This window comes from Dermochelys coriacea, chromosome 2 (assembly GCF_009764565.3).
Source record: "Dermochelys coriacea isolate rDerCor1 chromosome 2, rDerCor1.pri.v4, whole genome shotgun sequence".
Lineage (NCBI taxonomy): Eukaryota > Metazoa > Chordata > Testudines > Dermochelyidae > Dermochelys > Dermochelys coriacea.
Window position 1 is genome coordinate 88,591,329 of NC_050069.1, and position 27,577 is coordinate 88,618,905.

General features: G+C 40.5%; 1 long non-coding RNA gene across 1 annotated transcript in view; it reads right to left on the reverse strand.

Moving 5' to 3' along the window:
- Positions 1–4,332: 4,332 nt before the first annotated feature.
- Positions 4,333–27,577, reverse strand: part of LOC122458720 — a 125,468-nt gene continuing 102,223 nt past the window's right edge. Inside the window, exons 3-4 of the long non-coding RNA XR_006278906.1 lie at positions 25,164–25,202; positions 4,333–5,398 (exon numbers count right to left, since the gene is read on the reverse strand). This is a non-coding gene — a long non-coding RNA (uncharacterized LOC122458720). The remainder of the gene's footprint in view (positions 5,399–25,163; positions 25,203–27,577) is intronic.

Here is a 27,577-nt window from a genome sequence, read left to right on the forward strand (position 1 = left end):
TAGCTTTTTAATATTAAAATGAAATTGACACAATATAGAGGCACTGAGCTAAATTCTCTGTTGCTGTAAAGGGTTACAGTTCCATTGCTGTGAATGGGCCTGTCCCCATTTGCACTGGCAGATAATTTGTAAATTTAAGACATATTCTGTAAGCTTTGTCAGGTCAGATAAATTTCAAATTCCCCAATGAAGTTAATAATTTAGATCTCTAGATAAGATATTTAAAGAGTTCATGGTTTAGTCTTTTCAGTTCTCAAGAGAAGAAATACACTAGATGAAATCAGTGCTCAGAAGTGTTTAATTGGTGCTAACATGTGAAGCTCCAAATCACCTAATATAAAGATAATGCTTTTCACACAGGCAGATATCTTCAGTGACACATCACTGACCTTATCCAATCTATAAAGGCATCTTAAACTGCTCTGTTCTGGACAGTTAATGCAAGGGTCCAGATTTGCAATCTATTTATCTTGTTCAGTTTCATTTACCCAATGATGCTAGTTAAGAAATAGAAATCCAAGCTAAAGAAGTACAATCCAAAGGGGGAAGAGCCATGCATTTTTCATCACTTGGGACTAAATTCTGCCGTTTAATCCCAGCACTGCACAGAAGGTGAGGTGGAACTTCACCTCACTGGGATGAGCTTGGGAAGAGACTGTGTCCCACAAGCTCTCCCTGAGCCCCCAAGTGCATGGGGATCCTAGAGGATGGTGCAGCCTGCTCCCCGTAATGTGCTCAGCTCATGCAGAGGTAAGGACCATGGCTCTGCCTTGTTGTGCACTTCCAGGGCAAAACAGAGGGACATGTCCTCTTTTGATTTTATTGATGAAAGGACTGCAAAGATCTCTAGCCCTTGTGCAGATGGCCAAGGGCAGAGGGAGGGACGTGGATGGCTCCTTGTGCCCTTCTACTCACCCAATGCAACTGCATATAGGCCAATAATGACAAGATCCCTTAGTATCTGAAGTTTGTACGCTCTTCTCCATATGCATATGTAATTTCCATTGATATTAGTATAGACAGTTACATGCATGTCTCAAGAAAATAATAGACCCCGCCTGTGGACAGCACACTTCCTACGGCCATCACAGCAGCTTTCTTAAGCTCCTTTGAGGCTGACATCAGTGTTCTCAGAGCCTTTTGTCCTATGAAATTTTATAAAGCAGCACAAATAATGATCTCTTCTTTCATCTGCCCCTACACTTCGTCATGCTTGATCTTGAACTAGGATCCAGTTAAATTATCCAAAAGCAAAGGTTTTGCGTGGAACACTCAAATGTTCAAAGCCTTAATCTTCTATTCATTTATTTTTAAATCAGCTACAGTAAAAGCAGGTTTATCAAATGTTCTTAATGAAAACCAGAAAGAGTTAAAGCATCAAAGTTATTGACTTAAGATTGAGTCGTATTAATCATTGTCCTATATGTGACTGTTGCAGTTTGATATTTTGCAATAATAATAATAAAGTGCTGTAGCAAAACTGTCAAGACAATATTATGTCTGTGCTACCTTATCTTGTCTGACAATTAAAGTTTTAACTACAGTCATATAACCATGAGGAAAATATAATAAACATCTGAAAGAACGGAATCTTGTCTAGAGACATGACTATTCAAAATGCAGCACAAGCAAGCTACCTCCTGTGGATTATGATAATAAACACTTCCTAATTTTAGCATATTTGTTTATTAGTTAAATCCAAATGAATTGTACCAGTAGTGCCAACAAACCTGTGTATTAAAAAAAATTGAGCAATATATTAATTTGGTAAAATTTCTTAGCCTTACAATGCATGCCTGGTAATTAACACTAATTGGGTCATTTAAAATTGAAACATCTGGTTATGTTAAAAATATTTTAGAATTGTGAGGCTGACACTAAGTTCACACAAAGTTACACTGATGATTCTTAGCAATTAACCAATTTCAGCTTTAGCAAACATTACTTCTTAATATTTCAGCTGAGCTGTGTCCTGTTTCCCTCAATTGGCTGTGAATGAATTGGCTTATGCAATTAGCAAGTCCTCTAAATCCACAAATACCTACAACTAAGCAGTGTGTGGTGGATTTCATGATGGAACTTACTAACTAGAGAGAGGTAATATATCAACAAACAAGGAACTTATTTTGTGCCCACTGTAACCTTTAAGTGAGTTGGTCTCTGTCCCACAAGCTGAAAGTGCTGCCATCACTTCTACTCCAGGACCCACATCACTCCAAGGACCGCAGCAAGCTCTTCTGGACACAACCCTCCAGCTGTGCCACACTCTGTGCTCCCCACTTCTGGGGAACCGTATCACAGTGCCTCAGTCCAGCCACTTCCTCAAGGCAAGTGGGGATGGGAGGGGATCGGGTCTACCCACTACCCCAGGTTCCAGCCCAAGGACACTGTGGATGGCTACCACTTGCTGCATCCCCTCTAACTCAGTTCATTTCTCTGGGCTACTTTTCCATGGCCCCCAGTACCTTCTTCACCCTTACCTCAGGGTTTCAGCCTTCCAATATTAGCAGCTAGCCTGAAGTTCTCTCTAGCTTCCCCAGTCCCTGCTGGCAGCACTGCTCTGTCCAGAGTGCTGGCACTCCTTCTTCCTGCTAGGAACCTGGTTTTCTCTCCTGAAACTCCAGGCACCTACTGAAGCTGCTTTGCAGCCCTTCTTATATGGGCCAGCCCAGCCCTGATTGGCTGCTCCTCGCAGCCCCTCTCTGATTAGCTGCCTCCTGCACATCCTCTCTAGGGTTCTATTAACCTTTTATGGGCCAGTGTGGAGCAGATGCCCCATCACAGCCTCATATATCTTGTCAGTGGAGACTGACCTCTCCTTTTCCTGGCCCCCTTTTAGGGAGCTGAGTCAGAGGGTTTGGGTCTCCTATGTCTGGCAGTGAAGAGCTGACTCCCCTCTCCCTCCACTGTACAATTTGTTGCTGGATACTCTCAGATATAATTGAATCAAGTTGTGGCCTAATTAACCACATCCATGGCTTCCTGTCTTTCTTCTGGCATGGATGGACAATGAGTAGTAGGCAGTTTCCAAGGAAGAGTTAGTTGAAACATCCCAATAGAAATAAGATATTTTCATCCATTTTACTGATGATACCTGTTTAATGTAATGCAAGACATGATATCAAATTGAAAAATATAGTAAGAGAAAGAGCTTTCTCTTTAGATTTTGTTAAATGTCTATTAGAACTGAAGTCACAATCAAAGTGAGAACACATGGTCTGATTTTTTTTAAGACACTAAGGGTACATCTACACAGCAATTAAACACTCGTGGCTGGCCCAGGCCAAATGACGCAGGCTTGTGTAGTCAGACTGTGGGGCTGTAAAATTGCTGTGTAGACATTCAGGCTCAGGCTGGAGCCTGAACTTTGGGACCCCATGAGCAGGGGAGTATCCCAAAGCCTGGGCTCCAGCCCAAGCCTGATGGTCTACACAGCAATTTTTAGCCCCAGAGCCCAAGTCCCACAAGCCCAAGTCAGCTGATATGGATCAGCCATGGCTGTGCTGTGGGTGAAGACATACCCTAAGGTATACCTGCACTGCAGGAAAACAACCCTGTCAGAAGACTCAAGCTGCAGAGCTATATAATCGCAATGTAGACATTTGAGCTGTACCCCGGGCTCTGGGACACTGCAAGGAGGGAGGGTTCCGGAGGTTGGGCTCCAGCCCAATCCAGAATATCTACATTTCAATTTAATAGATCCACAACCCAAGTCCCCAAAGCCTGAGTCAGCTGACACAGACCAACCATGGGTGTTTAGTAAGTCATACCCTTACTAACAAGTGTGAAGCAGTCGGACTACTAATGGTCGTAGGCAAATGATAGTATTACTTCTGAGTATCCGGTGGAGATGGAAGTGACAGCTTTATGGAGTGATAGCCTGTGATATCGATAGCATTGTAGGCAATATGAAGTAGAAAGCAATGCACACATCTCCCACTTACCTTATTTCCGTTGTTGTAAGGTTTTGGGTGGATGCTGCACTTCCTGCCATTACCTTAACTTCCATTAAATGTAGTTTTTGTTGGTTGAAAGATATATGAAGGTGAAGTTGAAACACAATCTTCAAACCAGGAATTTATAAATACTGTACTAATCTTCTGTCATGAAGTGGAATTAGCCAGAAGATAATTGAGTTCTGCTGCATCAATACAGAAAATCCATAAATAAACTGCTAAAACTATATACAAGACAAAGGAGTAACACCACACAGCAGTGATGTGCTTCCAGTAATCTAGCCAGAGCAAGGCAATATATTTATCAAGTAATAGAGTACACTGTGCTTGAAAAAAAGTACATTTGTTCCTGAAACTATATGGACTACCTTGTTGATATAAGTGTTCAAGTTTTATCATTTTGAAATGGTAGAAGGAGACCTTTGGCTTCAGCCAGTGGTATCGTCTCTTGATCAGTATGTATAGGGAGCAGCTGAAAAAGTTTAGGAGGCATGGGATGTAATGCTTTGGCATGCTTATGACATTTATCATGCATGTGTGGGCTTGCGTGCGCTCTCTCTCCTCCTAATTTGCAAGTGTTGTTGAATGTCTTAGTGAGTGAGTGGCTGAGATTGGGGCATGGATGACTGCAGTCTCAATGTACACAAGACATAGGTGAGACAGGTAGTCTGAGAGAAGTTCTATCAAAAATTATATCTGCCTCTTTACATTGCAAGTGTTTTCCAGCAGCTTGTTGCTAGAGTTCTCCATCTGGAGGTATTTTTATATCCTCACCTGCTGTTAGATGTTCAGTATCTAGAAAGGCTCTTTCCCTTCTCTGTCAGACTAGGAGAATATGAACATTTCTTTCAGAAGCAGTCAGGCCTTGCTACTTTAACCCATACTTTTGTCATTTTAATATTTCACAACTGGGGAGTCTGGTGTGGCACTAAATCATAAATCAATCCAGAAACTGAAGCTAGTACAGAATGCAGCAACTTATTTATTAAGAATGGTTTCTTGCCAGGAGCACACCACACCAGTACTCTGCAAGGGCAGTGTCGGCCCACCCAGGTGGAGGAGTCTGTCTGCACAAATCAGACTGCAGGATCAGGGCCATAGTTTGAAATGTGCTTTGTAGTACTTCAGAATGAAAGGTGCTACATAAAAATATCTTAAATCTAGAATAAGGTTGATATTGAAGTATTGCAAGTTCAGCAAAGGAAAACAGTAATCAGCGGAAGTTGTAAGAAAATACTGTTAACCATAACAAGACTATCCTGGTGTTTTGTAAGAGGATTTCACTATCACTAACACATATTGAAATGCTGTGCGTTGTTATGTGGTGGAGGTATTAAAAAGGTTGTCATGGCCACTTACCAAACCAGGTTTGCTTTTATCAGTTTCTTCCTGCATCTCCTCTTTTGTCACTTCAGTCTTTCATAGTACATCATCTTTGTTACCTAAAAAGAATAGTTCCGGGTTAGATGTGTTGCCAACAACTTGTGTGGTGAAATTTGTTAGTCTCTAAGGTGCCACAAGTACTCCTTTTCTTTTTGCGAATACAGACTAACATGGCTGCTACTCTGAAAACTGATGCAAAGAATTCATTTAGCTTCTCTATAGTTTCCTTATCCTCAATTGTTTGCTTTATTCCCTGGTTTGCTTTATTCCACTGATCTTCTCTCAGATGCTTCCTGATATACTTAAAGAATTTCTTGTTATTTGCTTTTATGCCTTTGACTATATACTGTTCAAAATTCCTCTTAGGCTTGCTAGTTTCCCATTATTTTATTGTGAATATGAATTGAAATAACTGTAGTGCCATCATATAACATTGTAATGGGCCATAATGTGTAATGATTCCTCTAATGGTTCAGGTTTGAAATGGAATAATTTTCCTAGAGTCATCACACCATCATAACATTGCAATAGAAACCTCTAGTGGTCTCCTTAGTCTTGAACTGAAACCATTACACCAATCAAAATCTCACAAATGACCTTCCAATGCCATTGGAATGGAAGCTGTGACAGGCTTCAACTGAAATAATGTTGCCAGTGCATATTCATTGTCTCACCAATATCATAATAGGGTCTCCATAATGTTAAACTGATGTTGTCATGAGATTATTGCTATGATGTGAATGCCCCTCTGAAGTAAGGAAAGAGTCAGCATTGCATGAAAGTTAAAAATATAACTATTCTTCAAGGTTGAACATCAAAGTGGGTCTTGCTGTAATAGTTTTTTTAAAACTTTACACTACATGCATATTAAGCAAATATTAAACTCACCTTGACCTCCTTTCACACACAATCAGATTTGGAAAAACATCCAGCTGGCTAATGTGGTTCCTATTTGAATTACTAACATGCAGCTTTAGACTTTCTGTCAATAAAAATGTAAAGCCAACTCTTCTTTGCGTGATGCAGAACTAACTGTCATTAGCTATTTTTGTTTTTTAAAAAAAAATCCTTACCAAAAACTGTTTTGCTATTACATATGGCATAAATAAAACGATATAAAATTCCCCATACATTATAAACAAATTGTGATATTAGATGCATTATTTAAGTATTGGTGACAGTTACACTTAACTGAAATGTGCTATTTTTTGTATAAAAAAGTAATGCTTGAGTGCTGCTTAAAATTAAATGTAAACTTCACTGAACACAAGGAATTCCTTGCATTCCAGCAACAGTAGAGAGTTAAGTTTTGTCATGTAGGCAAAAATAGAGAGAGAGAAAAAACACTCAGGAAATTAAACACTTTCTGTAAAGCACAATTCTGTCCAATTAAATAGAGGACGGTGACAGAAGCTTTTGCCATTAATCCACAAAGACCTTCCTTTGTAAAACTGAACTCTCTGTGACCTTCACAGAAAGAAACCACGTTAGTACAGTTTATAATGGTGAAATGCTACAATTGCTGTGCATCACCTTTTAAACCTGAAGGCCTGAAAAGATTTAAAGACAAACTGTGCAGCAGCAACTGATTTTATTGTTGCTTTTTGGTGAATGACAAAATAATACTCTTTAGTGGGGAAAGAGGGGAAAGAGAGGTTTTTTAAGGTTGTAAAATATTTCATATTGCATGTTCTAAGTGGCAGTGTATCCTGTTCATTGTATACTTGGAACATTAAAGCCCAGGAGAAGACTACATTGCGTATCAGCCTGCCCTTGTCCCTTCTCAGTGAGTCTGTCAGAGAAGTCCACTGAAATGTAGTATTACTGTTTCCAAAGGGCAAAGCAGGAGTGCTAACTAATTCTGATAATTCCAGTGTAATTCAGCCGCAAAAATCTATTGGTTCCAGGCTGGGGAGTATCAAGCTGAACTTTGATCTAGACTTAATTCTGATTGAGGATAAAGGTGATATTAGGTGACACCCAATGAAAAATAAGTACATCTGCTAATGTAGTCCATTACATTTTACTTTACTGTTAATTTTTATCTTTTACTTCCATGAGGGTTGTTTTTGAATCTTTCTTGAACTGTGTACTGTGAATCCACTTGTATTACAATCTAAGTTCATTTCAACATGCATCCCTTCTGAGGAACATTCGACTAAACAACGTACAATCTTTTGAAAATTCCAAAGTAAAATCGTGGGTCTGACAAGATGCCTGCCAAAGTCACTATTTGTTAACGGTGCTTTTAGTCCCACTTTCTCATATTTGCATATTGTCTACTAAGGCCCTGACCCTGTGATTAGATCACTAATGCAGACCCTTGTACCCACAGAGAGCCAATGGGCCTCCAAGGGGGCAAAAGAGTTTACACTAACAGATCTGATTGCAGAATCAGGGGCTTAGACTGTAAACTGTTTGTGAGCATGGGCATTATCTTTTTAACAGTCTGTAACAGACTTGAAAACAGTTGGTGCTATACAAATAATGAATCACAATGAAAAGAATAATCATTTAAAATTGGTTTATTTTGATATATATGACTTGTCTTCCTTATATTATCACCAGTAGTTTACTGCAATTCTATCACCATCCAAACTGTCACCTGAATTACTTTTCTCCTGACTTTCAGGTATATTTTTCCTGGGCAGAATATTACAATTAAATGTTCTCTGTGACTATATAATCAAAGCTTAGGTCTAAACTAAATCCAGAATATTTGCACTGAAATGCAGTCTCACCGACATTACTCCAACTATTCTTTGACATGTTCAGTTTCTGAGGGGTGACATTTCCTGTTCTATTTTTTCTCTCTCTGTGGGGAAGAGTGTTTTCTCCTTGATCACATCTTTGAGAGAACTGATAACATTGTGGGTAGGATTGCCTTGACAAAATGTCACATACTCCACACTCCCTCACATGCTGCCCTCATTCATAAGCAACCCTTCTCATCAATACCCATAAAACTGATACCTTATCCTCTTTTAAATGCCTCTTCAAACCACAGCTCTGCCATGAGGCCTAGAAATCACTGCTACCTAGATTGGCCGTGGCAAGCTGTGACAGTTGCTTTTCTGCTCAACTCTCTTTACTTTATTACCTCAGTTTCCCACCCTTCCCCACTCTTTTGGGTATGTCTGCATGTGAGCTGGGAGGTGTGATTCCCAGCTCGACTAGATATATCTGCATTAGCTCTGCTCAAGATAGCGCTTAAAAATAGCTGTCTAGCTGAGGCATTATGGGCAGCAGCTTGGACTGACTGCCTGATTATGTTCTCAAGGGGTTGGGCAGGATTGTATTCAGGGCAGCTAGTCCAAGAGGCTCACCGTGCAGCCACAGACACATTGCTATATTTTAGAGCTAACATGGGTACATCTATGCAAGTGGAAATCACGCTTCTCTGCTCAACTGTAGACATACCTTTTGTCCTCCTGTTGCATCCTGTCTGTCATGAACACTGTGAACTCTCTGGCTAGAGAGTCTTTTTTGTTTTATTTCTCTTCAGTGCCTAGAATGATGGGACCTGACCCTTGATTGGGATCCTTAGAACTACCACAATAAAAATAATTTAACATTTTCATTCATTATTTATTTATTATCACTAACTGTCAGACACTTTAAACCTTGTGCACCATGGTTGCTAGGGGAGGAGACCAATGAGGGCTTTTTCTGAGTAATTATCGATGTTCTCACATTAAAGTGAGTTGCCACCTCTGAAATTTCTCAGGCTTCTGTTTTTCCACTATATATAACTCTTTCTCCTACCCATCCTCTTGGAAGGCATCCACCTCTTTCTAGTAAATGGTAAAGTTACATCTTAGTACATTTTGATGTCAATATAAGAGTTGATTTCCATACAATATTGTCATTTCATTCTCCTCATACTCCCTTCCCCTACTTCAATAGCTGTCCTAATGCTTGGAGACTAAAAAGGATCCAGTGATGAGGTCTTCTCTGTAGAAATTATAATGGCAGGGAAGGGTTCTCCGAACATCTTTAGGACATCGGAGGCCCCCTTTTTAAAGGTTTTCAAAGTATTATAAAAGATTCTGCTCACAAAAATTTTGTATTAATGCAAGAAAAGCTTTCAACAATGAATCTTTGTGTGTCTGGCTTTCAAAAGGGCTATACCTATGAAGACCTAACTCCCTTGAGGCCATGCCATCCTCCTAGGATGTTAACAGCATTTGAAAGCTGCTCTTCTTAGCCCTGATAGGAGGTTTTCCTCTTGGAAATGGCTAACATATCCTCCTTGGATCCGAACTATGAATAATTGTTTAGTTTCATATGAAAAAGGAGCTTGGGATGTGTGTGGGGGGGTTGGTTTAAAAAATGTGCAGCATTTACAGGAGCCCTTCTCAATCACAGTGTTTCCAGTAAAACACTACAAAGGAGTTTAATATCACACCACTTTCTCTCCCCCCCCCTCAAATTCAAGAAACAACTGGTAGCTAGACAGAGCACATAACTGTATATGAATTTAGTGTATATATGTTTCAGGCTATAATATAGGTCTTCTTATTCATTACTAGTCCTAATACCTACTTATATTGTTCAAAAATGAGATAAAATTAATTCAGGAAACTGTAATTCTTACAAATTATATAAAAAACTATACCTCAGGGAAACTACTACCCATCAGGTAGTAGTAATCTCCTGGAAAACAAAACATTGTTCAAATGGCAAATCTAACAGAACCTCTAGGTTTACTGGAATGAGATAAATAAGGTGGTTTGACCATTGCCATATGATTTAAAACACAGATTTAAAACAAACAAAAGGAAGTACTACTTCATACAATGCACAGTCAGGCTGGGGAACTCATTGTCATGGGATTTTGTGAAGGTCAGAAGTATAATGGGGTTCAAAAAAGAATTAGATAAATTCATGGAAAATAAGTCCATCAATGGCTATTAGCCAGGATGGTCAGGGATGCATGCTATGAACCCTATGCTTCGGGTTCCCTAGATCTCCAACTGCAAGAAGCTGGGACTGTACGACAGGGGATAGATCTCTCAGAATTGCCCTGTTTTGTTCATTTCCTCTGAATCTGGCACTGGTCATTGATGGAACACAGGATACTGGGCTACACAGACCATTGGTCTGATTCAGTATGCCATTCTTACGTTCTGATACAGTATTAAAAAGGCAAGAACAGTATATGATCCTTCAGAACTGTTAAATCAGACCTCAAGTATACTTTACACCTAGAGCCACTCTTCGTCCTTTCTTCCCTCCGCCCATACCCACGCCTTTCTTTTAAAGTAGTATCTGCATAGATCATTCTAAAATCAATATACACGTCTTTGCCTTTGGTAGTTGGGTTCATACTCCAACTGTCCTCCATCCACAAGGCATGGAGGGGAGTGCACTCTACCAAACTCCATGCAGAAACCAAGACCTACTCTCATACTAAGCCCCATTCACCTGAGATGCTAAAATTGCTCACTGTTCTGTACATGATGTCAATCTTCCTCTTATGGTCACCCCTTTTCTTTCCAGCATTCTCTGGGTCAGCTGAGCATTGTCCCTATTCTTCCTTGCACCTCTGCTCTGTCATGAGATAGCTACTAATGTGGACATTTCAGTTATCAGAGTTCATACCCATTTGCAATGAAGAGACAGTTCAGACATCTCAGAGCTTCTGTTTCTGGCTTTTGTCAGACATCACTGCACCTCTATTTTGCACTCGTTTCACATTTTGAAGGTTATATTCACTACTATTAGGGTAGTACTATCGAAAGGTTTGGGTTCTTTTCAGTGAAAGTCTAGATCTTGGAGAACAATATCACCACCTCCAAAGAAAACATATCAGTTCCAAAAGCCACATAATTGTCCAATTAACCTCGATATTCAATCAGACCAAACCAAACAACCTCTTTATGAATTGTAATCATTCTTAGTAAAGGTAGTTACCTATTAAGCTTGGCTCCTGATGAGAGTTCTGGGCCTGGTGCTGGTCCATCAAGCAGCCATAGCCCCAAGAAGAGTTGCCTGTAGTTTCTCTTTAAATAGCATGTAACATGGGAGCAGGGTTATGCCTGCAGGTTTATCACCTCAATTCATATTGACACCAGTAAGTGTAAGGAAAAAAGTCATGATGGTTTTGTTTGTCTGAGTTTTCCACAAGCTCTGAGCACAGAGCATTACTTCCATTCATCATTGTAGACCATCTTTTGACAGAGATATGTCTGATTGCATCACATACCATCTGTATTCAGGGGTGCTGGAACAATTGTGTAGTGGGTGCTGAGAGCCATTGAACCAAACCGTAAACACAATGGAAACCATTTCCAGCCAAGGCATGTGGGAGCACCCCACACTCACAGTTCCAGCACCTATGTCTGTATTCCCACTGTCAAACACTTTCTCACAATGTGTCAGACTCTCATAGCACATCCCTGGGCTTTGCTCTCATAAGACAAGCAAGTTGTGACTGATCACTTCTGTAGGTAACTTCCTAAATCTACAGAAAGTGTTAGTGATTCATTAGGAGGGACTCTCCCCTCAGAGACAGTACTGAACCATTGTCCAAGTTGGTTGACAGCAGGCACTGAGGTGCTAAATTTTAGCTGGAACAGAAGATCAAACTCTTAAGTACAGCATCTTATGTAAGCCATTTTTTCAATTTAAAATATGTGTAGAACTTAGTGAATTTCATCCTTAGTATATACTGGATATGGGCTATGTGTGGCTTATCTTCCTTCTTACAGTAACTCAACTCTTATTCAGTCTCCCAAACCTGAAACAATATGATATTGAAGATTTTTGAATTTTTAAATGTGTATTTATATTTTTTTTTCATAATGTGCCCTAAGAAGGATCATCAGTGAAACAGACCATATTTGCTAGGAGAGTTAGAATTGGGGCTAAGAATCAGGTAAGGCCCTTAGAAATCATTGCTCAGACCATTGCACTTTCTAATCTACATAAATGACTTACACCCAGGGATCAACCGTAAACTAATTATATATACTGTGATGCACACTGTAATTGAAATAATAGTGAACATACAGCAAGCAACTCATTTAATTCATAGGGCTATGGATTTATTTTAAGCAAGCTAAGATTAGAAATGAAATATGCTGGTAAATAAAAATAACAATGAAAGTAAAAATAAAACAGAAACAAACTGAGAATTGCTGACAGTACAAATATATGCACTAAAATAAGGATGACTGAGAAGTAGGATATGATTTTATAAGAAAAACTACTTAAAACATATTAAAATGTGGAAATGAAGATTTCATTGTGGTCTCTATTAAAAATCTAGAGATGATAAATGCCCCAATCCTTAGAAAATGAGTATCTCCTATAAGGTGCCAAGCATCTTCAGCTCCAAGTTAATAGGAAATGAGGCTATTCAGGACCTTACAGGGATCAGGTTTATCGGGTTGGGCCTGATTAATTTGGATGGACATTGTTCTAAATATAAGACATGGAAAGATAAAGGTTGATTCCTGGATTGAATAGGTATGACTGAGGGAGACAGGCTAAAGTATTGTTCATAACCTAACAAAAAAGAGGATTTGAATGAAGTATATAAAATCTTACATGACACAAATGTCAACTGAAGTTATTGTAACTGGCTCAGTGGGTATGCAGTAATAGAAACATACTGAATGTAAAGAGCAGCAGAAGGCATTTTCACAGAAAAATCTCAGTTGGAGAATGATCTATTAGAAAGGGTTGAAGCAAAATCAGGTGGCAGTGGTGGATTAAATCTCATTTCTACTTCTTTACCTTAAATGAATAACTTTAGAGCATTCACTTGAGTTCATGGTAAGACAACATGTGTGTTTCTATATTTTGACTATTAGATTAGTTCTAATTTGCTTTGTGCTATCCTGTTGTGTTTGTTGAGTGCCTTGAATTCCAGAAAAAAAAACAGCTGTGTCAAACTTGATTACAGAAGAGCCAGGACTAAGCTTGTCAAAAGCGAGTAGTGATTTTGATTGCTTCCATTTTTGAGTGCCCAGATTGAAAAGGGGGCCTAATTTTCAGAGGGTGAAAGCTTAGCACTTTCTGAAAACTACCTCCTTTCTTCTATCTAAAGTTGGGCACTCAAAACTAAGGTCCTCAGAGTCACTAGATTCTTGCAAATCTTCAACCTGCTGAATATTCAAAAGGATTCTTGTTAGTATATGAATTTTGAAGAGTGCTGTTACATAGATATTGGATACCAGGTCCTTCAAGGAAAAGGAGAAAAGCTCCCCTTTCTCTCTCCTACAGCTGTTTAAGACAACACGGTTATCTCATTTATTTTTTAGAATAAAACAGTTGGGGCCATTCCACAATTCAGTTCTAAGAGAAAAGCTTGCATGTGGTGTACAAACAGGATGTCTTGCCTCATGGTGTAAAGATGGCAAGGTTTAGCTTGATCTCTGCAAGTAGTGATTAACCCAACTGTGGTTGTCAGCTGAGAGCCCCTGGCCCTGGTTTCTGCAAGGCCACTTGGCCTCATTTTCCTCAAATGCAGCTGCAGTGACTAGCCATACAGCAAGAGCCTCTCTCTCAGACATCTCAACTCTGGAATGTATATGGCTTTAAAAATTAAGGAGTTGGCTCATGAAATAGTTCCAGTGTTTGCCACTAGCGTTATGTGCCCACATTGGTCTGCCCTGTCTACCGGCAGGCTACCACATTTTGAACCAGATGGAGTTTCTGGGTGACAGTCATGCTCTTGGTTGGCCCAAGGTACAATAGTCAACACACATGTGCATAGGTCCAAGCACACACCAGCACTCATTGAAGGGAGTACCAGCAGGATGCTACAGAAGATGCATTCTTTCCTCTTATTGCTTTGATACCTCTCAGTTCCGCTAATATTATGAAAGATTTTGAACTTAGTATCTATTGAGTAGCAATCAAGTAGCAATCAAGGATGCCTGCTGGCATCCTAGCAGCTAGCGAGAAAGCTACCTAGAGACAGCTGGTGCATGACAGGTCTGAGCTAGGATAGTGCCTTTGTTGCAGCTTAGCTCTTGGCTGCTGCCATGTTGGTGTTTTTGTTGAATTGCATGTCAGCATGGTTTATATAGGTGACCTTGTGAAATGTATCTGTTTGAAAATTGATATCATTGTGTGGAGTTCATTCTTCTGGACTCCCGAGGGGAAAGGCACACTAGTGATGCACTCCTGAAAACCAGGGAATATTTCCTACCCTATTCAGCAAAGTACTTAAGCATAGGCTTAGCTTTAAGAACATGAGTAGTCCCATTGATCGCTTTGGAACTATTCACATGGTTAAAGTTAGGCAGTTTTAATTCAGACTTCTGTGGTAAAATACTTCTAAATTATCCAGTATCCGCTCTGAAGCACGTTCACTCTGGGTTCTTTTAGCTTCCTGGGGCTGCTGTGAGAGATGGGGGTGGTTCCCCCTCTTAACTCATGGAACTGTCTGGTGTTCTTAAAGTATTATGTGCCCTGAAATTGACGGGATAGAAGGTGAGCCACCAACACTGGTAAAACTTCTCCAGCAGTGCTACTGCCAGACATCAGTACTCAGCATGTAGAGCTAATCCAGGAGATGGAGCTTTCAGAGAACCTGGCAGAAAGTAAAATCTGGTAAAAGATATTATTCTGCTGAACCTACAAATTGTGAACCAACCATGTAAACTTGAGAAGACTAATGGAAAGTCCAGGCTCCAAGAAATGTATGGGCCAAGCATAAGCATGGGTTTGTAGAACTGACTGAGTCTAATAAAAACATGATACACAGGTAAAATCTTTCCTCTGCTCATCTATGAGAAGCTGAGTTGAATTTTGCTGTGTATTCACCTGATACTGTTTTACCAGACACCAGCCATATATGTATGGATGCTGTGGCTTTAAGAAACTAATGTCAAAGGTACTGCATAATGCCTGACTCCAGGGCCTAGTATGGGGGCGAGGGGGAGTGCTCAGAGCTCCAGGCCAGGGGTGGACCCTTGGGCATAGACATAGTTTTGATTTTGATTTGTGGGGCAGGAGCCGGCACAGCAGGGTTCAGGAAAGCAGCACAACCTCCACCCCCTGATTCACCTAAGCAGGCCACCCAGCCTGTCTGGGTTGTGTGTGGTATGGGTTCAACTCAAAAAGTTTAAAAACTGCTTAGGGTACAGGGAGCGGGTAGCTAGGGGTTGTGCGTGGGCAGGGGGTAGCTCAGGGTGCAGGAGGGAGTAGCTAGGGACTGTGTCGGCAGGTGGGTAGCTCAGGGTACAGGGAATGGGTAGCTAGGGGCTATGTGTGGGCAGGGGAGTAGCTCAGGGTGCAGGGAGGGAGTAGCTAGGGGCTGTGCACCAGGAGGGCTCTCCTGTGGTCACTGCTCCCCAAGGGCTCTGCTGGCCACAGAGCTAGGTCCCCCAGCCCAGGCAGCTCTTACCAGCTATGTGAGCTGAGGAGCAGCCGCAACCCTGGGCACAAATAGCAGACGGGGGAATGCCATGGCTGCCTGCTCCATGACACCAGCCAAAGCAGCAGATGCCCTGCACTGCCCAACTCTGGCTTCCTGCCTCTGACCTGGCCAGAGGGTAGGAAGGAAGAGAAGGAAGGGGGGTGTGTGGAGCTGCCCCTGGGACTGCCCCACTCTGACACTGCAGTGGTGGGGAGCAACCAGTGCTCAGCGTTTCAGCCCCAGAGTGGGGGGTGACAGGACTGGGGTTTCAGCCCCATGTCGAGGAACTTTGGGGCTCATGGTTTTAGTCTCACGACAGCGGGTGTCGGGGATTGGGCTCTGGGTTTCAGCTGCGGGGTCCTGTGGCCCCCCTGAAAGGGCTCGTGGCCCCCTCGGGCCACGGACCCCCAGTTGAGAACTACTGGTGTAGACATAGTTGGCTGAGTTATGGTTAATAAAACTCGCCAGTCTGGACAAATGCAAAGGTCCTCGGGTCTGGTAACATTTTTAATATATAAACACAAATATGACAGTGACTTCTATGTTTAACATTGTAGTCACTTATTTCTTTGTGTGAATGAACTTTAAACTTAATGGCCTTTCACATGAGTGGCCTCTCTGACAGTACATGACAGCTCAGATCAACAACTGTTTGATTGTCCTGATAAGGCACAGTGTTAATGGATGATCTAATGGTTATGGCTACCACAATGCAAGCAGAACTGCATGCTGATGGAACTACTCAAGTCTTGGTTCAGCAGGCCTACAAAAAATCTGTGCTATTCTTTGAGTGTCTTGTTCCACCCCAATCTCTCCTCTGAAGTTTAATGGCCCAGTTAAGGAAATGCTGATTTTTCACCACTGGTATTGGGAACCAAAAGGAGCTGGATAGTGATGAAAATGCTCAAGTCACACCATGAGAGCCCTTTGGTGATCTAAGATGCTTCTGTTCTCTAAAGGAAGCTCCATAATAACATGTAATAGCATTTGAGCCCCAAAAGCATTCTCAGAGCTATACAGAACATAGAGATAAACTTTACCTTGCCCCAGGAGCATACAACCTAAGAATTTCACAAACCCTTAACTGTCTTGTTGGCTGAAAGACAATCTGCAGCTAATGTACAGAGTACTTTTACTGAACTATATAGTCCCCAAATTCCATACAGTGTCACCAACATACTGTGCTTTACAAGCAATGATAGAGGCAACATTGTTTAGAAAATGTATTGTTCAAGCAGTTTTTAAATGAGGACCTTGACCACACGTTCTTAAGTGGGTAGCTGGGGATAGCTCTCATAATAAACCGGAAAAATAACTGATTTCTAAAAAACAAAGACAATGTTGGAAAATAGACTGTTACAACTTTCAGACTGCCACTAAACCTGCAGTTCCTGTGGACTGAGCTCTCTAGTTCTTATCTCAGCTCTGCGCTGAAGGAGGTGTTTCTAAGGCTTAATGCCATGGAACTATTTAAACAAAATGTTTTCTGTCAAAAAAGAGTCACAATGGCCTTTTTTGCAGAGGTTGCTGCACATAAAGTCATTAATTTTAATTTTCACATTTTTGTAATTGGCTTGTGTGAAGACAGAGAAGTGCCTCCTCACTGCTGCTTGTGCCACCTCCTCCAAGTTCTCAGCCTTGTGCCAGTTGCCACCAGCATTATCTTCCCTCTACCAGCGTGCATAGTAGGCATCGGGCATGCTATGTTTAAAAATCTCCAGAGCATAAGATGCTAAACTTCCATTTGCCCTCTGTAATATTCGGTCATCCAGCTCTGGGCTGATGTACTCCAGTTCATTTCTGGGAAGATCAGCTACTGGGGAATTATAGGATTTCCCAGATGGCTCAGTGGGAAGGAATGTAGGTAGATGATCATCAGTCACAGAATTGGACAAGTGAGTTGCTAACTGATGATGACAAGCACAAGTGAGTTGCTAACTGATGATGGCCTTGGTGTTGGTATGTATACAGCAGCCACAGGAGTGGACTGTGTGCTCTGTGTTGTTGTGGCTATTGAATTGACACTTGTGGACGATGATGGCGTCTGTGCCGGTACAGAATTGGATGCTGTGTGGTGGCCCCAATGGAGCTGATATCCATGAAGGTGGGGAGGGGATCAGATGGTAAACAGTTATCCTGTATATGGTCACAAATGGGAGAAGACTCTTGAAGGAGCCATATCTATCTTCTTGTACAGCTGTTCCACATGATAAAATAAATAGTATTTTTCTATTCACCTTATACAAGTACTGTACAAGTACAATCTCTTTATTGAGAAAGTGCATCTTACAAATGTAGGATTTTTTTGTTACATAACTGCACTCAAAATAAAACAATGTTAAACTTTAGAGCCTATAAGTCCACTCAGTCCTACTTCTTCTTCAGCCAGTCGTGAAGACAAACAAGAAGTTTGTTAACACTTATGGGAGATAATGCTGCCTGCTTCTTATTTACAATGTCATGTGAAAGTGAGAACGGACGTTCACTTGTCACTTTTGTAGCTGGCAATGCAAGGTATTTACGTGCCAGATATGCTAAACATTTGTATGCCCCATCATGCTTTGGCCAGCATTCTAGCATGTTGGACATGCTTCCATGCTGCTGACTTTCTTTAAAAAAATAATGCGTTAATTAAATTTGTGACTGAACTCCTTGGAGGAGACCAGTATGTCTCTTGCTTTGTTTTACTTGCATTCTGCCAGATACTTAATGCTATAGCAGTCTCGGATGATGATCCAGCACATGCTGTTTGTTTTAAGAACACTTTCACTGCAGATGTGAAAAAACGCAAAGAAGGTACCAATGTGAGTTTTCTATAGCTACAGCACTCAACCCAAGGTTTAAGAATCTGAAGTACCTTCCAAAGTCTGAGAGGGATAAGGTGTGGAGCATGCTTTCAGAAATCTTAAAAGCATAACACTCCAGTGTGGAAACTACAGAACCCAAACCACCAAAAAAGAAAATCAACCTTTTGCAGGTGGCATCTGACTCAGATGATGAAAATGGACACGCATCAGTCCGCACTGCTTTGGATTCTTATTGAGCAGAACCTGTCATCAGCATGGATGTTTGTCCTCTGGAATGGTTAAAGCATGAAGGGACATATGAATCTTTAGTGCATCTGGCATGTAAATATCTACTCATCTGAGGTATGGTATTTTGTACATTTTCAGAATTTCTTTTTTGTCAGGAAAGACAGAGACCTTTCCTGTTTGCTGCTGGTTGTCTAGTACACCGTATGTTCCCTTTCCCTACATAGACATACACAACCTCTCGTTAAGGTTTCCCAGGAGCATAGTCCAGTAGACATTTCCTGTGGAAGGACTAAACTGCACCAATGCTGTGCTTCATCTGTAGCCCACTGAAATGCATGGAAATATTCCCCTGACTTCAATAGCCTTAGGATCAAGACTTATGTGCACACATTAATACATCACACTTCTATATGAATTAGAAACCTTTGTAATATGTTTACATACTAAATTATTTTAAACCTGCCTTTGTCTATTATTTTAGATGTCAATATTCTGATTTGGTAAACACTCTGAGGGAATATGTTCCAACAAAGCTAACTTTTTCAAAGTCCACACTTATGGGAGATATGTGAATCTGCATAGAGTGTTGGGATTCCCTCTGAGACCTTTTCCACTTGGCTTATCCAGAACACCGTGTCCAGTTCTGGGAGAACACTTCATCCAGTTCTCTGGAATCCAAAACACTCAGTTTGACTCTGGATCTCATCATTCAGGTTCCTGTATTTGGCATACAGCAAAGCTGTGCTGAGTTGATCAGACTCAAGCATAGGGGGTGTGTATAGCGCATACCACACATCCAAAGTTACACAAACTCTTCCTTTATATACTTTTACACATTACATTGCATTTGCTATACATTAAGTCACACATTTTTGGATTGGATTGGTTACTTTGCAGGAACCAATCCCTGTACAGCATGCTCTGTCCATGTGCTGTTCACGTGGAACTTGAGCTTTACATTCTGGGTTTATTGTCCATCGTCTCCCATCAGGGTGTTGCTGCTTATCTTAGTTAGCACAAATATCCTGACTCCAGCATACTGTTTGTCAAGCTCCCATTTACAACTTAACCTTCCCAATTATGCCCACTAAGAAATGAGGCAAGTGACTTATGCCAGGCCTACATAAGCTATTCTCTTTCATTATTGAGGATGTATTCTTTATTTTTCTGCATCTGACTAGTACTCTGGGGTTGTCATTCAAGTTTATTCAGAATCAATATTTCCTACAATGGAAATAATCAGGGCATGAAAGAAGTTCAATGTCCTGCTCACAGCCTGAGATCAATTCTGCAAAATCTTAACCCTGACATTGCAGTACATGGCTGATGTGTTCTTTCAATATGCTCAATCTAAATCCGTTATACTCAGGATTCAGCCTCTTTCCAGTAGCTTGAAATTCCCACATTTTTTTCTTTTCTCACAGTATGCCAGTGATTTTTATCAATTTTCTGCTATCTCACTGGCAGGTTTGAAAGGGGCATCAGGAAGCCGGATGTCAAGTAGATGAACAGCATATTAAGCAATCCACAAAAACAGATGAGTAGGGCCTTATGCAAATCTAATAGCCAAGTACATGAATTTCAAGCTTCCATCTGGTAGCTTCACACTTATTATGGTGATGGCTGATATAGAAATGCTTAAATAATCATTAAGGCAGGAATATTTTTTCAAGCAGTAACGCAGTTATTTGGCACTTACGGCTCATTGATTACCAGCAGTAACCACACACAGAATTAAGATTGCATCATGCTATTTACTGAGTTGTTGATGATGGGCGCTGCAGAGAAAAAGCCTTGATTACTGTGGGTTGCTTCACATCTGAGAAGTAAGGCCTCCTGGCCAACCAAAGGTGAAAATTTATTTTTGGCCACTGCTACCATCTGGGTGTCCATGAGCAGTGAGAAGTCCAAAAGGACTATGAGATTGTGCATCATCCTTTCTTAGGTCAGAACTTCTGTTGGTTCCTCAAGATGTCTTCTGCAATTTATTCGTCCAGTCTGTCTGTTGTGACAGAGTGTACAAATCCACACCAGGCAAGAAGGAGTTAAAAAGCAGCTTTGGGCTTGGGCAGCCTGTTGCATCTTGCAAAGCATTCTGTTCTTGGAGGAGGAACCTTAAAAGGGAGAAGCCCAGTTCAGAATGGGCCAGGCCTGGGAGGTGGAGAGACCTCTTCTCGGTAGCTCCCAGGAAGGAGCACCATGCAACAAACAGCTGATTAAGAATTCCTGTGAACCCTGAATGATAACCCAGATGGCACTGATCCGGGGGGACAGATATGGAAGTTTCCTGCAGTTATCCTTGAAAAACTTTGTGGAATTAAGTTTTAGTATCTTTGGAATGCATTGGATTAAATGCAAAGGTTATATATTATTGTGGGCCACGGCTGTATAGGGGAGATGTGATGTGAGTGAGTATGTAAACTCTGTAGGGCGGCATGTTAGGATTTTCAGAGGACTCTGTTGAGAAATGTGCCACTCAAGAATGGACTTTGGGAACAAACAGGGTCAAACAGTTTGCCTGGGGAATCTCTTGGGAAAGGTTAATGCAAATTCCCTAACTCCAATTATGCAAAAAACCAGTCTTTTTAAGCTAGTCCCTGAGGAGAGGACCTTTATCTCCTGATTGATCTTCAGACTCCAGGAACAGATAAAGGCCCAAGCCCTGTAAAGGAAAGACTGAACTAGTCAGGCTTGTGCTAGTTCTGAGCTCAGGCTGTTATGAACTTGTAACTACAGGAAAACACTTTGGTGGGGTTTGAAAGATGGACTTCTATTAGAGCCATTATTGGAGTTGGGGAATGATCTCTATTAAGCTCATTAGCACGTGTGTGGGTTCTTTCATTATTTTTAATGTTTCCTCTGTAGTGCTTTACCTTACGAATACATGTGATTGCTTATAAAGAGCTCTGTGGTAACATGTAACTGCTGGCAATTATAGCTGTCTGTAGTCTTCAGAAAGAAAGCAAAGCACAGACTCTGCCCTCTTCAGGCAGTCTGGCTTGCTGGTTTGCAGTATGGACAGGGAACTGTCCAGCCTGGATAACCCCTGGTCCAGAGGCAGAGATATGAAGGTCTCCGCCCAAGAGGTGAGAGCTGAAGACCTGGGAGCCGAGAGTGGGTGCCCTCAAGGGACAATGGAGGGGGAATACCAATGCAGTTGCCCTGAACTGTGACACCAGCCTACAGCTTGTCAGGCATCTTCTCAAAAGAAGGAGGTCAGGGAAATGTTTGGATTATTTTTAGGGATGTCAAGTGATTAAAAAAAGTAATCATGCAATTAATCGCACTGTTAATAAAAGAATACCATTTATTTAAATATTTTGGATGTTTTCTATATTTTCAAATATATTGGTTTCAATTACAACACAGAATAGAAAGTGTACAGTGCTCACTTTATATTTATTTTTATTACAGATATTTGCACTGTAAAAAATTGTATTTTTCAATTCACCTAATACAATACTATAGTGCAATCTCTTTATCATGAAAGTTGAACTTACAAACGTAGAATTATGTACAAAAAAACCTGCATTCAAAAACAAAACAATGTAAAACTTTAAAGCCTACAAGTCTACTCAGTCCTACTTCTTGTTCAAACAAACAAGTTTGTTTACATGTGCAGGAGATAATTCTGCCTGCTTCTTGTTTACAATGTCACCTGAAAGTGAGAACAGGCATTTGCATGGCACTGTTGTAACCAGCGTCACAAGATATTTACGTGCCAGATGTGCTAAAGATTCATATGCCTCTTCATGCTTCAATCACCATTCCAGAGGACATGCGTCCATGCTGATGACAGGTTCTGCTTGATAATGATGCAAAGCAGTGCGGATTGGCACATGTTCATTTTCATCATCTGAGTCAGATGCCACCTGCAGAAGGTTGATTTTCTTTTTCGGTGGTTCGGATTCTATAGTTTCCACATGGGAGTGTTGCTCTTTTAAGACTTTTGAAAAGCATGCTCCACACCTCATCCCTCTCAGATTTCCTCTCAGACACTTCAGATTCTTAAATCTTGGTTCAAGTACTGTAACTATCTTTAGAAATCTCACATTGGTCCCTTCTTTGCATTTTGTCAAATCTGCAGTGAAACTGTTCTTAAAATGAACAACATGTGCTGGGTCATCATCTGAGACTGCTATAACATGAAATATGTGGCAGAACGTGGGTCAAACAGAGTATAAGACATATAATTCTTTCCCAAGGAGTTTAGTCACTAATTTAATTAATGCATTATTTTTTTAACAAGCATCATCAGCATAGGACAGTGTCCTCTGGAATGGTGGCCAAAGGATGAAGGGGCATAAGAATGTTTAGCATATCTGGCATGTAAATACCTTAGCTGAAGAGATTGCACTACAGTACTTGTATGAGGTGAACTGAACAATACCATTTATTTTGTTTATCATTTTACAGTGCAAATATTTGAAATAAAAATAATAATATAAAGTGAGCACTGTACACTCTGTATTCTGCGTTGTAATTGAAGTCAATATATTTAAAAATGTAGGAAAACATCCAAAAATATTTAATAAACTTCAATTGGTATTCTATTGTTTAACAGTGAGATTAAAACTGTGATTAATTGCAATTAATTTTTTAAATTGCAATTAATTTTTTTGAGTTAATTGCATGAGTTAACTGCGATTAATTGACAGCCCTAATTATTTTTGTGTTGTGCCTTTCCTGTGTTACTTTTCCTCTGAGGCCTGAAGAGAGATGGGGAGGAAGAAACCCAGGGAAGAAGCAGGAGGTCTGAAGAAGCAGACCTTATCTGCTGCTACAGGAGCCCTGGACTGGAACCCAGGATAGAGGGAGGGACTGAATTCCCTTACTAATCACTAAAGAAAGACCTGGGACAAGCATCATAAGTCCTAGTGACCCTAGAGGTGGGCTGGAGCCCCTGGCATGAGGTGACTGGACCATTATTAGACTTGACTAACACTCCAAAAGGGGTGAGATTTAAAGTGACCTCGATGGATGGGTGAATTACAAGATAAAGGGGGCCACCAGCAGACCTGAACAGCAGGTTAGTGAGGCTACAGAGTGGGAAAACCTGGCAACCCTGCATCCAGCAACAAGGCAGCGCTTTGGTTGGTAAGTTACTTTGTCATGCTAGAGGTTGCTGCTTTTGACAGAAAAGAAAGTTTAAAAAGAAGGGGAGGAGAATCCCAGAACTGACTGGTGATAGCTTTCACTCAAGAGCCATAAAACAATCAGGTAATTTATAAGGAGATGGAACAATACATGGCTTTACAAGAAATGTGTACACAACATGTTAACAATTTAAGACATGATAAATTAAGATGAATGACTTTGCTAGATGCCTGAATGAAGTTCAACCCAAAAATGTTCCTGAATTAATATAAACAAATGTTTGATGGCTTGCAGGAGTTGCCTTGTGACTTTGGACAAGAAGATGGACTGTTTTCCTAGTAAATTGAGGAGTGTGGATTACTCAGTGATATTCCTGCAAATATTGAATTTGGGTGCTTAGGCATTAATTGCAGCCATGACAAACAAATGACAGTAAATTTCTCTGGTAATGAGATACCAAGATTAGAACAAGGGAGAGATCTAGAATTTGTACTGAATAGCTGGAATTTACTGAACGTTTCAGTCCTCAGTCTCATTGTGGCTCATTCTTGGTGTCAGCTAAATTACACAGTCCTGATTCTCGCTCATTTCAGATGACAGTATTATCCAAGTAAGCATCTGCACCTCAAACTGCCTATTGAGTTGAGGTGGCATGTGACAGTGAGACAGGCTCAGAAGAGAGAGAACTAGAAGCAGCCAGGGCTTCTGACAGCTTGCTGTTCCAAAATTTCAAGGTCAGTTTGTACACTGATTAGACCTTCCTCCTTCCCCCAAGATAAGAATATGATGCTACATCTTTGTAATGCTATGCTTTACCTCATGAGGATCTCAGTGAATTGACCCAGTCTTTCTTACATATGTATAAATCCAAAGAAAACCAAGCTTCTGGACAAAAAAGTCAATGATGGTAGTGATGGTAACACCTTGATTGTGTGATTGAGAATATGACTGTTAAGCATTTCAATGGATAAGTGTAAGCCTATAACTGAAGAAACGAATGACCTTTCTGCTCAAAATATCTTAATTTGGGCTGTAACTGGGGAACTCCTTTTTAAAGACTGAGCTCTTTGAACATATTTACTAAAGACTTTTCTGTGTTAAAATCTGTCTTTGAACTTCTGGTATAAAATAGCTGTCTTCATTCCACATCTCTTAATTCTTCCACACAAGCTAACATGCAAGAAAGGAGGGAACATCTTCCCATATGTCTTTCTTCATCTCTCTATTATGCATCATTATCTTCAGAAGAAGACTAGATGACTGTGGATAGGATACCCTGGAATGCACTAAACAGGTCAAGCACAGCAGGATACAAACCTGGTTCTCCTCACTGATGTATGGATTCAGAGACATGTCCTGCAAAAAGAAGGAAGAAGGAATGTAAATTAAAGTTCGATAAGCACAGGTGACAGTTCATAATAATTTTTCTGTTTCAAAGAACAGAGTTGCTGACCCACAGATCATTTTAAATTCAATAAAAAGAATACATCTGCTGTTCCCTAGCCAAGAAACCCTGAAAATACAGGTACAGAAACCTTTCAGAAAGGAAAAACTCAAATGGGAATCAGAGGTTTCAGAGTAGCAGCCATGTTAGTCTGTATCCGCAAAAAGAAAAGGAGTACTTGTGGCACCTTAGAGACTAACAAATTTATTTGAGCAAAAGCTTTCGTGAGCTACAGCTCACTTCATCGGATGCATTCAGTGGAAAATACAGTGGGGAGATTTATATACACAGAGAACATGAAACAATGGGTGTTACCATACACACTGTAATCAGTGTGATCAGGTAAGACAGCTATTACCAGCAGGAGAGCAGGGGGGAAAAAACCTTTTGTAGTGATAATCAAGGTGGGCCATTTCCAGCAGTTGACAAGAACGTCTGAAGAACAGTGCAGGGGCAGGGAATAAACATGGGAAATAGTTTTACTTTGTGTAATGACCCATCCACTCCCAGTCTTTATTCAAGCCTAAATTAATTCTATCCAGTTTGCAAATTAATTCCAATTCAGCAGTCTCTCGTTGGAGTCTGTTTTTGAAGTTTTTTTGTTGAAGAATTGCCACTTTTAGGGCTGTAATCGAGTGACCAAACAGATTGAAGTGTTCTCCGACTGGTTTTTGAATGTTATAATTCTTGACTTTTGATTTGTGTCCATTTATTCTTTTATGTTGAGACTGTCCAGTTTGGCCAATGTACATGGCAGAGGGGCATTGCTGGCACATGATGGCATATATCACATTGATAGATTTGCAGGTGAATGAGCCTCTGATAGTGTGGCTGATGTGATTAGGCCCTATGATGGTGTCACCTGAATAGATATGGAATGCGCATTTGGACTTCTACATTTTAAATAAGTATCTCCCTTCCCCTCCCCCGACACACTCACAGACACAGTTTTTTTCAGAACTAGGTACTGTTAAAGAAAAAGGTTTCCATAATTCCTACTGGATAGACTAAGGAAAGGGGTATGTTAGGCTTTTGATTTGGGTTGCTGAGTGAATGGGGCTGTCTTTGCTCTCTTTTCTTCCACTGACTAATAAATATCCCTGCTCAGCACTACAATTTCTGTTGATTCAATAGGAGCAATCCCATCCTCCATAAAGGTTAACTGGCAGGACAGGGGAAACCATCCTCTGTCCTGACAGACATCACAAAGTTTCTCTGGAACCCAAAACTCTGTTGGTGTTGTTCTTTAATTGATCCACATTAGGCTGCTCCGTCCTCCACAAACATCACATCTAGAAGAGTCACAGCTCCACTTAGGAATTGAGTGAGTGAGAATATGGTTGCTTGAATTATGTGTGAAATGCTTGAGAATACTTTGTATTTAGTAATCAATTAATTCCTCTTGCTGGGTTCAGTGTTGTACTTCACTGGATAGAACAATCATGCTTTCCATGTCTTTTCTGCTCTAATGTGATGTTACTAGAGGGGGCATAGAAAAGCAATCATGACCATTTTTCTTTAAGACTGTAGATTTTATTATCTTTGATTCTGGTATGAAAAAGCCAGGTTTTTAAGCTATTGTTCTATTTTTAATTATCTTTTGAGGGTCGGGGAACAGACTTGTTACTCCAAATAAATAAATCCAATTTGTTTTTCTCCCCAACTTTAAACAGCTCCAAGATTTCGGTTCAGCTGCTGAGAAGAGTTGTTTCTCAGCCTGGTCCTTGAGTCAGTAATGTACTTAAACAAATGCCTAACTTTAAGCTTGTGAGTACTCCAATGGAAGTCAATGGGAACTACTTGCGTGCTTAAAGTTAGGCATGTGCTTAGATATTTTGTTTTATCAAGCTTGAAAGTTAGCCTCATTTCACCATGTTAATGATCTTCTCTTCTCTTTTAAAAAAATGTTCATGTGAATTTAGTGGTTACGTACAGTGACAAACTTACAGTAATTAGGATGAAACTTCCACACAAGGTGCTGTAGTACAACCTACTTCACGTTGCCCACCTTTAGTTGTAAAGGTATAAATTAGTCTATACATGCGTATACAGTCCTTTTGTTTCTTTGATGAGACTACCAGCAAAGATATGCTTTATTGACAAAAAATGTGGTGGGTTTTTTCCCCATGTGATAAGGACACGTCTTCCCTCGGCTGAGACCATTAATTTATGTATGATAACGTTTGATCACTAGCAACTCAGACTGGATTTGAGTTAGAAATCAGGATGTAAAAGGTAATATATCCCTTTAGCAATTTTTGGGAATACTCCCAATTATATTTTTAAA